The following is an 11,085-nucleotide window of genomic DNA, read 5'->3' on the forward strand; positions in this document are numbered from 1 at the left end:
GACTTGTGTAACGGGCTGTAAGTTGGGCCATCACTACTACATGGGCTTGTGAAACAAATTGGGCCACAACTTGCAAAGCCCAACATTATTTTTTGGTTCCTATCCGGCAACAACACTAACACGCATCATTTAATTGTTGGTGATGTTATGATGATACAACGAGAATGAATAAGTGAGATAATGATGGGTCTGTTAAGATGTTCATGTGATAATAGATAATGAAATCTGATGATGATGGTAAATTAATTAGATAATGATATACGAATTATTGATGATGAAGTTAAAGGAGATGAAGACTGAAATATACAAGTTAAGTAGATTTAAAACCCAAATTAATACAGAAACAGTAGTAGCAGTGCAATGGTCTGGGGTATTGTTGGAAACCGAGAGGTCCCGGGTTCGATCCCCGTCCTGGGAAAATTTTTTTAAAGGAAGCTTTTAAGGGTATACACAATTATCTTATTTTTTATTATTAGTATTATTAATTATTATGATTACTATTATTATTGTTATGAATATACGGAGTAATTATTATTGATATTGATATTAGTGTTATTATTAGTATTATTATTATTATCAAGTATTATGAATATTAAATATTATTAAAAATATCAATTAGAAGTATAATCATTATTATTATTATTATTTATCACTTATTATTATTTTTATGATTATGTAAGTATAATCAATATTAATATTATTATTATTATTATCATTATTACTTTAATATTAACAAAATTATTATAACAAATAAAAATATTTTCTATATAAGAGCATATTTATTACAACTATCATAATATTTCATATAATTATATATTAAGAATATTTATATAAATATTTACATATAACAAATTATTTAATTTTAATATAATATTAATCATATGTATGTATATATATATATATATATATATATATATATATATATATATATATATATATATATATAGATGTATATATAAAATTATATAAATATTAACTATTTTAAAAATATATATAAGATATAAAATTTATAACATAATATATAAATTTGTTTGATTACGCTTATATGTATTAATATATATAAATGATATAGGTTCGTGAATTCGAGGTCAACCCTACATTTGTTCAATGTCGTTATATGTATTTTTACTACAAAATACATTAGGTGAGTTTCATTTGCCCCCTTTTTACTCATTACATTTTTGGGCTGAGAATACATGCAAATGCTTTATTAACTGTTTTACTATATTTATATGTGTGAGTTTCATTTGCTCCCTTTTTACTCATTACATTTTTGGGCTGAGAATACATGCAAATGCTTTATTAACTGTTTTACTATATTTATATGTGTGAGTTTCATTTGCTCCCTTTTTACTCATTACATTTTTGGGCTGAGAATACATGCAAATGCTTTATTAACTGTTTTACTATATTTATATGTGTGAGTTTCATTTACTTTTTTACCCTTTATATTTTTGGGCTGAGAATACATGCGCAATTTTTATAAATATTTTTACAAAATAGACACAAGTAATCAAACTACATTATATGGTTGAATGATCGAAATCGAATATGCCCCTTTTTATTAAGTCTGGTAATCTAAGAATTAGGGAACAGACACCATAATTGACGCGAACTCTAAAGATAGATCTATCGGGCCCAACAAGCCCCATCCAAAGTACCGGATGCTTTAGTACTTCGAAATTTATATCATGTCCGAAGGAGGATCCCGGAATGTTGGGGATATTCTTATATGCATATTGTGAATGTCGGTTACCAGGTGTTCAATCCATATGAATGATATTTTGTCTCTATGCATGGGACGTATGTTTATGAGAAATGGAAATATGAAATCTTGTGGTCTATTAAAATTATGAAATGATTATTTATGATAAACTAATGAACTCACCAACCTTTTGGTTGACACTTGAAAGCATGTTTATTCTCAGGTATGAAAGAAATCTTCCGCTGTGCATTTGTTCATTTAAGAGACATTACTTGGAGTCATTCATGACATATTTCAAAAGACGTTGCATTCGAGTCATCGAGTTCATCAAGATTATTATTAAGTCAATTATAGTTAGATATATTATGAAATGGTATGCATATAGTCAACTTTCGATGTAAGGTAGTTTGTCTTTTCAAAACGAATGCAATGTTTGTAAAATGTATCATATAGAGGTCAAGTACCTCGCGATTGTAACCAACTATTGTGAATCGTTTGTAATCGATGTGGACTTTGTCCGGATGGATTAGGACGGGTCCTTTCAGTTGGTATCAGAGCGGTGGTCTTAGCGAACCATGTCTGCATTAGTGTGTCTAACTGATAAGTCGTTAGGATGCATTAGTGAGTCTGGACTTCGACTGTGTCTGCAAGCCAAAAGTTTTGCTTATCATTTTGTGTCAAAAATTATCTGCTTATCATTCTTAGAGAATCACTTGCTTATCATTCTTAGTCTAGACACGTTTTACTGCATTGACTGCATGAATAGTGTATAGAAAAAATTCATATCTTAGTGTATCTGCTACTTCATATCTTAGCGTATCTGTTACTGTAACTTTGTCTGACAACTTCCGTAGATTCCTCCGTAACTTATGGGATTTTAGTATTATATATGCATATGTAAATTATGTATTGCAGGGTACTAATCTACATCCTATAATCTATTTCTTATCGAAAATCCTTCATCTGATCGTACGAGATGAATCCTGCAACCAGTTAGAGTCCCTCAGATTCCGATAGCTATTCCGATAGTTATTCCGACAGCTATTCCGACATAGATGTTCACCTAAGCTCCGAAAACAGCATCATCGACATGAATCAACCAATCAGCCATTATCAATTCATCTGATGGGTTCATAGTCGACTTAATTAACGGAAACGCGCATAAGGCAATCCCTTCCACCAACCGAATTCACCTCTTGACAATGAACCTGAAGCGTTTACCGGCGAACCTGTTCGAGACATCATTTTTAGTCTCATTTCCAGGGTAACTCGACAAGATTATATTCTATCCACAATTCTGAACCTTATTCATCCGCTCGTTCCGACCAACAATCATCCTGGAGTAATAAGTCAACGAACTTCGCGCTCGAATAATCAATTCGGAGAATATGGTGCAAAATGTACCAGCTTCAGTAACATTATCGGCACCAACAGTACCATCAATAACAGCACCAGTACCATCAACAATCCATGCTTCAATATCATCATCTGGACTTTGAGTATGATCTTCGTTCTACGTATTGTTCTACCTCATTTATCTTCGTACGACATGTCGAATATGTAATCTCTAAAGTTTTAGAGATTATTTATTCTAGTTCCAACCGAAAAGCAAATGAGTTTAATATCATATTAACTCATTAAATTCATGAATACATCTGAAGAAAATATATATGTATATATGTGGTCATAAAGATTGTAATTAAAAATTCTCTTGTACAAACTGTTAATGGTGAAAATATTTTAACGGGTAGGTAATACCTGAGGAATATTTAAATTTCACATTAATAAGTTACATTGTACGTTCTTCGAATCTGTTTCAACAGTTATATACTATCCTACTTACATCTACCGATATATGAATCCGTTCACCACAGAATAACCATTTTCATTCAATTTTATATTTGAATTTTGACCTATCAGAATCCAACAAGTGGCATAATGAAGAAATAATGGACACAATAAAAATTGATTAGAAACAGACTAATTGACAATATGAAATTTTGTTAAGAAACCACGCTAACAAGATCCTAGCTAACTGTTCCTAACTAACTGTTAATTCCATATTACATTTTATTTATCGCAATTTATTTATCGCAATTTAATTATCACAATTTACATTCTCGCAATTTTATTTATCGTCATTTAATTTCTGTTATTTACTTTACGCACTTTATTTATCGTCATTTAAATTTCTGTTATTTATATTACGCACTTTAAATATCAGGACACGTATACAAAGTTTTGACATATCATATCGACGCATCTATATATATTATTTGGAATCACCATAGACACTCTATATGCAGTAATGATCGAGTTCTCTATACAGGGTTGAGGTTGATTCTACAATAATATATATAGTTTGAGTTGTTATCGAGTCTGAGACATGTACACGGGTCACGATATGTATTAATTAATTCAAATATTATATATTAAACTATAAATGAATTATTGGACTGTCAACTGTGGACTATCGACTGAGGACTAATAACATTGGACAATTAAAATGAATTAAAATATTGATTATAACATATGAAACTAAACAATTCTTCAAGTTTGCCACTTGATTTCATCATAAACCTCATTTGTATCTTGACGATTACAATCTGCGTTCAAACCTTTCATGATTCTTGAAAACATCTCAAACAAGAGAATGAACCAACCGCACTTCATCTACGAAAGAAAAGATTGATGCGAATAGTTATGCACCTAAAAACTCTCGAAAACTGAATAAACGTTTAACACGTAGTTGTGTTAATTCCTTTAGTGTTATTATTACCCAAAATAACTTTAAAATACCTTTCCAAATTAGCCAATTTTGTTACAGCTTCAACAAATCAACTTCGACATTCTTTCGGATTAGCCTTATTATAACCTTTATATATGTGTTTACTCTTGCATCGTTACCGGGAAACCGTTTATGTTCCACCACATTAACAGTAAACTTACCAGCAACTTCACTGATCTCTGACTTTCCGAAGAACCATTATATTTGTTCATTAAAACCCTATCATGTACTCATCCGTATCTTGTAACAAAAATTTGCCATACCAATTACCAGGGTTTAGCAATCAGTATTTTGAAAACTCGCAGCATGTCTACATCAACAGTTATATGTATACATATAATAATTATCTCCTAGAAATATGATCTTCAATTCTAAAATTTTGAAAATCACCTAGCCTACAAATCAATACATTGAACTTTGAAAAAGCTGAATGAAGCAGCAGAAACCATAGACAACCGTAAACGACCATAATCATCGAAAGTTTGATGATAAAGAATAATATGTTGGAAAAGCTCAGAAAAGTTGGAACTGGAAAACGGATTGAGCTAAACACGAAGGAGACCAAGGACAAATACAAGGACCATACCATATATTCAAAGAATCCAGGTAATTCTGGATCCGATGAAACCTTCAACGAATATCTTGCTCTGTACACATGTTAAAATCTTGCGGAAAAATCTTCCTCATCAACCATCGAACTTAGAAATTCCAAAATATCATCATCAATATCTTCGATATTTCTGAGGATATTTTCATAAATATTCTCATCCGAAATTATATACCTCTTCGTGCTTCCTGTGTATCATTATGTTGGAAACATTCAATAGAAAATTTAGTACCGAAAAGCGGATTATGCGAAATTATGAAAGAAGCCGTGGACAAATCACAAAGAATAAGTTTGACTTCAAAGAATCTAAATGATTCAATGTCTGCTAAAATCTTTAGCAAATACCTTGCTTCTGACTCCAAACTCTTGCGGACAGATTTTCTTCACCATCATTCGATATTAGAAATTCCAAGATATCATCGTATCTTTCATTATAAATACCCTCCATATTCTGGAAGATATTTTCATAACTATTCTTATCTGAAATCATTAATCTCATCATGATATCAGTGTTACATCATATAGAAACTGTTAGTTTCTATATTCTGTAAACTTTCGAGCTTAAAATATGAATGTTATTGAAGTAATGTTGGGAACTGATGCATGAGTTAGTATAATATAATGACACTTGATCAACGTGATTATATTACAGTAAGTCATGCTGAGTTTCTAATGGAACGTGATGATTCACACACCCTAACGTCATCATATGCCATGTTACATAACTATTTCATTCTAGTTAACTCCTGAACAAATCAAGAAAATGTATTCTTGATGGTTCTCTCTTCCGTGATGTTGATAAATTTGAAAAATCAAATCGTGCTATTACGTTCCTTCCTACTTAGAACGTTATAATCATCCGAAACTCTATAGCTACGAATTCTGGACCATTATTCGCTTGACTTGAAGTCGGGAAGAGAAAACAAAAGCATGAAGCTTCGAAATAGAAAATGGGTATAAATCGCAGTAAATAAGAGAGAGCATTAACCGTGAATGACAATGATTATAGAAGATGGGAGCAGGGACTCCGAAATATAAAGGAGAATATAAAAGCTGATAACAACACATAAATTACAAACCGTGTATATCAATGTTTATCACAACATAAAGACACGGGAGAATTAAAAACACTATAACCCAAGGGCGAAGTAGAAGAAAACAGATTCCTCCGGAGGAAGTTGGAAAAGGAGAATGATTGTTGCGATAGTAAGGATAAGGACAAGGATTAGAACTGGATTAAGCATTTTCACAATCTTTTGGATGTATGAAATAAGAAAGAAAATATAGGAATGGTGAAAATAATGGAACGGAAAAAGTTTAACTTATAAGGGAAATATCAAATAGAGCAATCGAGGCAGATCACCGTATTTAATTATAGATATCTTAATTTTCTTACTCGCCGAAGAATCAAATCTTTTGGATTTCGAAAATTTTCTTTAAATCCCTTGAATTCCGGAATTCAACAAAGACAATGTCAAAAGTTAAGACGCACCTTATTTTCTAATTTCCACCGTGACTACGCCAAAAGTTAAATCTCTATCTCAATCTGTTGTGACAGCTTCATTCGTACGCTTCACCTAATCGAATCGTTTTATCTATATTAGTCGATAATGAAAAAAAAAACACCATTTATCAACTCATATTTGTCATGAAAACATTTTTATGGTTAGCCATGACCACCTCACTCAAATTTCGGGACGAAATTTCTTTAACGGGTAGGTACTGTGACGACCCGGTAATTTCCGACCAAATTTAAACTTAATTCTTATATGATTTCGACACGATAAGCAAAGTCTGTAATGTTGAGTCTCAAAAACTTTGAACTGTTTTGTATATTCAATTGACCTTTGACCATTCTAGACGATTCACGAACAACTATATATAAATAGATACATATACATTAATTTGAAAATATTATTTGAAATAATATATGATTTAATTGTTGAAAATAAATATGAAAAATAATATACGATGTAATGAAAACTATTATTATAAATATATAGATATATATTTATAAATATGTATATAAATATTACTTGTAAAATATATAAATTATATTAAATTCAATGGTTTAAAGATATATAATATATTTATTTAGTAGTTAAACTTGCTATTTAAAACTCTTTTTATATAGAAAGAGAATATATTAAAAATAAATGATTTCGAGTCTAATTAGTAAATGTCAGTAACACTCGGTTGACGATTTGTTAGTTTTAATATAGATATTGTACATGTCCATGAAGGATTGAAATAAAAGTTGAACTGTAAAATAATTACGAAGATTTTAGATTTGTCAAAAATATTTTTGCCCTTTTAAGATTAAATATTAGCACTCCGTACATATAAATTGGAACATAAAATAAATAATTATTGAACCTTTTTGATCAGGTTTCAAGCAGATAATGAGTGAAATAATTAAATATAGTTAATCTAAAAATTTGGGATTTTTGGGAACACTTTTATACGCTAACTGTTTAGCAATGGACACTTTTACTGTTGTATGATTAATATAATAAAACTTTATGACATAATAAATTCTATATATCTATGCACACATTTATGCATATGGAGAATTAAACCTTCAATAACAAACGCACACCTTCGTTGATTTCTTGCTAACCGGACCACCATCACCTAGTCCGCCACCTCTATCTCCACCGGCCACCCATAACCACCATAACCACCACCATCAAACCACTAACCATCATCTAAATCCTTCTCTCTATCTCTCTCCCTCTCTACTTCTAAACCACCACCATGATCTCCTGGAACCACCACCGATTAGCCATCAAGCTGCCACCATCCTCCACCTTAACCCATCGCCAACACTACAACAACAACCACCATGAAAACCCATTTGCTACTATACCACTGTTATACTACTACTACAGTTGTAGCAATTTTTCTGTTTATATACGACCACCATCCGCCACCCCAAGATCATTCAAACAACCATCATCTTCATTTGACAACCACCATCACTACTGCTGCAACCTTTTGTTAAAATTCTTTTCTTCTTTCTTCTTCAAACTGCTCGATTTAGGGTCATTGCACTCGTGAAGTTGCTACTGCAGCTGTTCACCCATTGTTTCTGTTATGATCTTTAATGATAAATGATGATGACAATGGTACAGCTGCTTCGCTTTTTTGTTTCGATTTAAACGATTATGATGTTGATGATGTTTATGATATTTAGATGGTTAGATAATATTAGATGATGTATATGAATGGTGGTGATGGTTCATGGACGATAAAGATAACGATGCTCATGGTGAAGACGATATGAATCATGATGATAATTAATAAATGATGCTTGCGTATGTTGTTTCTACTTCATCTTTGTTTCTGTGACATTCGAAGCGCCAGACCAAACCCACACATGACTTGTGTAACGGGCTGTAAGTTGGGCCATCACTACTACATGGGCTTGTGAAACAAATTGGGCCACAACTTGCAAAGCCCAACATTATTTTTTGGTTCCTATCCGGCAACAATACTAACACGCATCATTTAATTGTTGGTGATGTTATGATGATACAACGAGAATGAATAAGTGAGATAATGATGGGTCTGTTAATGTGAGGACCCGTCCTTATCCACCTAGACGAAGTCTTCATCATTTGGTCCCATTGCGAGGTACTGTCCTAAGCATGCCATGAAGGACACCAAGTAATGTCTTTAAAATGAGCAAATGCACAGCGGAAGACTTAATTCGTACCTGAGAATAAACATGCTTTAAAGTGTCAACCAAAAGGTTGGTGAGTTCATAAGTTTATCATAAAACAATAAAATTCATCATTTTGATAGACCACAAGATTTAAATGCTGCATGGTACAAATGGGCCCGAATCCTATACCCACCTGTAATGTACATGCGATATCTTTTAAATACAGTACACATTTCTCGTGTACGCAACCATTTTTCATAAATCTTAGTAACCGTACACATATCTCGTGCACAAAAACTAATACACATAACCTATGTATAAAAATCATTCTCTCGATACATAACATTCATATCAATTGGTGGCAATTATCATGTCCACATAATTCAATGGTGGCAATTATCATGTCCACATAATTCAACGGTGGCAATTATCATGTCCACATAATTCGATGGTGACAATTATCCTGTCCACATAATTCAATAATATTCCGCAGAACTTCTGTCTGCATAATAATTCATTCGAGGAATGTTTTGATTGTGTCTATCTCGTCAAACATTTATAAAAGCATTTCATGTATTCGCAGTTAAAAATATATTTCAAAAGCATTTAATAAAGCAGTTGTAAAAACAGCGCATGTATTCTTAGTCCCAAAAATGTAAAAAGTAAAAGGGAATCAAATGAACTCACGCATATAAATATTGTAAAACAGTTAATAAAGCATTTGCATGTAGTCCCAGCCCAAAAATGAAATGAGTAAAAAGGGATTAAATGAACTCACCATCGAATATTTTGTAGTAAAAATATTCATACTACGAAACTGAATAATACAGGGTTGGCCTCGGATTCACGAACCTATATCATTAATGTATATTAATACATATATTTGTAATCGAACAAATTTATATATATTCTATCTTAATTTATATGTTATATGTATTTAATTTGTATATATATTTAAAATGATTAATATTTATACATGTAGATATCTTAATATGTGTATTAGTATTTTATCAATAATTTGTTATTTGTAATATTTATAAAAATAATGTTAATATGTTTAGTATATAATTTTATGTAATATAAATATAATATTTATTTGTTATAAAAATAATAATAAAAATGATAATTAAAATAATGATGATAATTGAAATAGTAATGATAATAATAATGATAGTTTTTAATAATAATGTAAATTAATAATAAAAAAAATAATAATAATGTTTTTATATGAAAATCATTTCAATAATAATAATAATAATAAGAATAATAATAGTAATAATAGTAGTAGTAGTAATAATAATAATAATAATAATAATAATAATAATAATAATAATAATAATAATAATAATAATAATAAAAATAATACTAATAACAATAATTTTAAATAAAAATGCTACCTTTTAAAGAATCGGATTTAAAAACAAAACACTCATGCCCGAGCTCGAACCCATGACCTCTCGAATAACACGAACACACTTAAACTGTTGGGCTGCAACTACGTTCTTGAATTAAAGTCCACGATAAATTCTTTAACATGTAAATACTACAAGCCCAATTCAAAAATTCTATTAAGTCCACCAAGCCCAAATCTATCCTAAATATCTTTAATCCACTTGAGTGATTATATGGATTCAAAAGTCTGCTAGCATCATTCGTAAGGTTTTAACTGCATCAACATCACTATCCTTTCTATCATCTTCTCCTCATCGTATTTGTATCTTAATGAAACAGGAATACGATAACCTCGATTAATCATTATCATATGTTCAAACATCATCCAATTCGTATACCCTCTAAAACCTATTCGTCATCATAATCTTTATCTAGTCATCTTTGACTATTAAAAGTCTTTTAATACCAAACAATGGGGCACCCAAGAATTTAATCCATTTGATGATTTGGGGTGTCTCGGCCTACCACCAGACGCGAACAAAAAAAAAAAAAAGTAAAAGCAAGTTGCATTTGATTTAAATGAAGTTAAGTGCCCAAATGGTTTGTCACTATTACTCCGTATTGTTTTAATACTAAAGGTAATACTCAGTTTTTTTTATTTATATTTGTGGAAACATCACACAAATAATTGCGGTCTTCAAATCATAAAACTGGTAGGCCTATACCGATAGCAATAGCAATTTAAAAAAAAAATGATTTCTTTTGCTTAAATACATGATAATGCTAAAAACGAACATATATTTCATAGCATTATTTCTCAAGAAAGACAAGCTTTTAGTTGCAATTGTTCTATTTACAAGTGATATTCGTTTAAATAATAAAAGGTGAAGACAAAAGACAGATTCGACGAATTGAAGACGCAAACG

The sequence above is a fragment of the Rutidosis leptorrhynchoides genome, chromosome 4 (genome assembly GCF_046630445.1).
Source record: "Rutidosis leptorrhynchoides isolate AG116_Rl617_1_P2 chromosome 4, CSIRO_AGI_Rlap_v1, whole genome shotgun sequence".
NCBI lineage: Eukaryota > Viridiplantae > Streptophyta > Magnoliopsida > Asterales > Asteraceae > Rutidosis > Rutidosis leptorrhynchoides.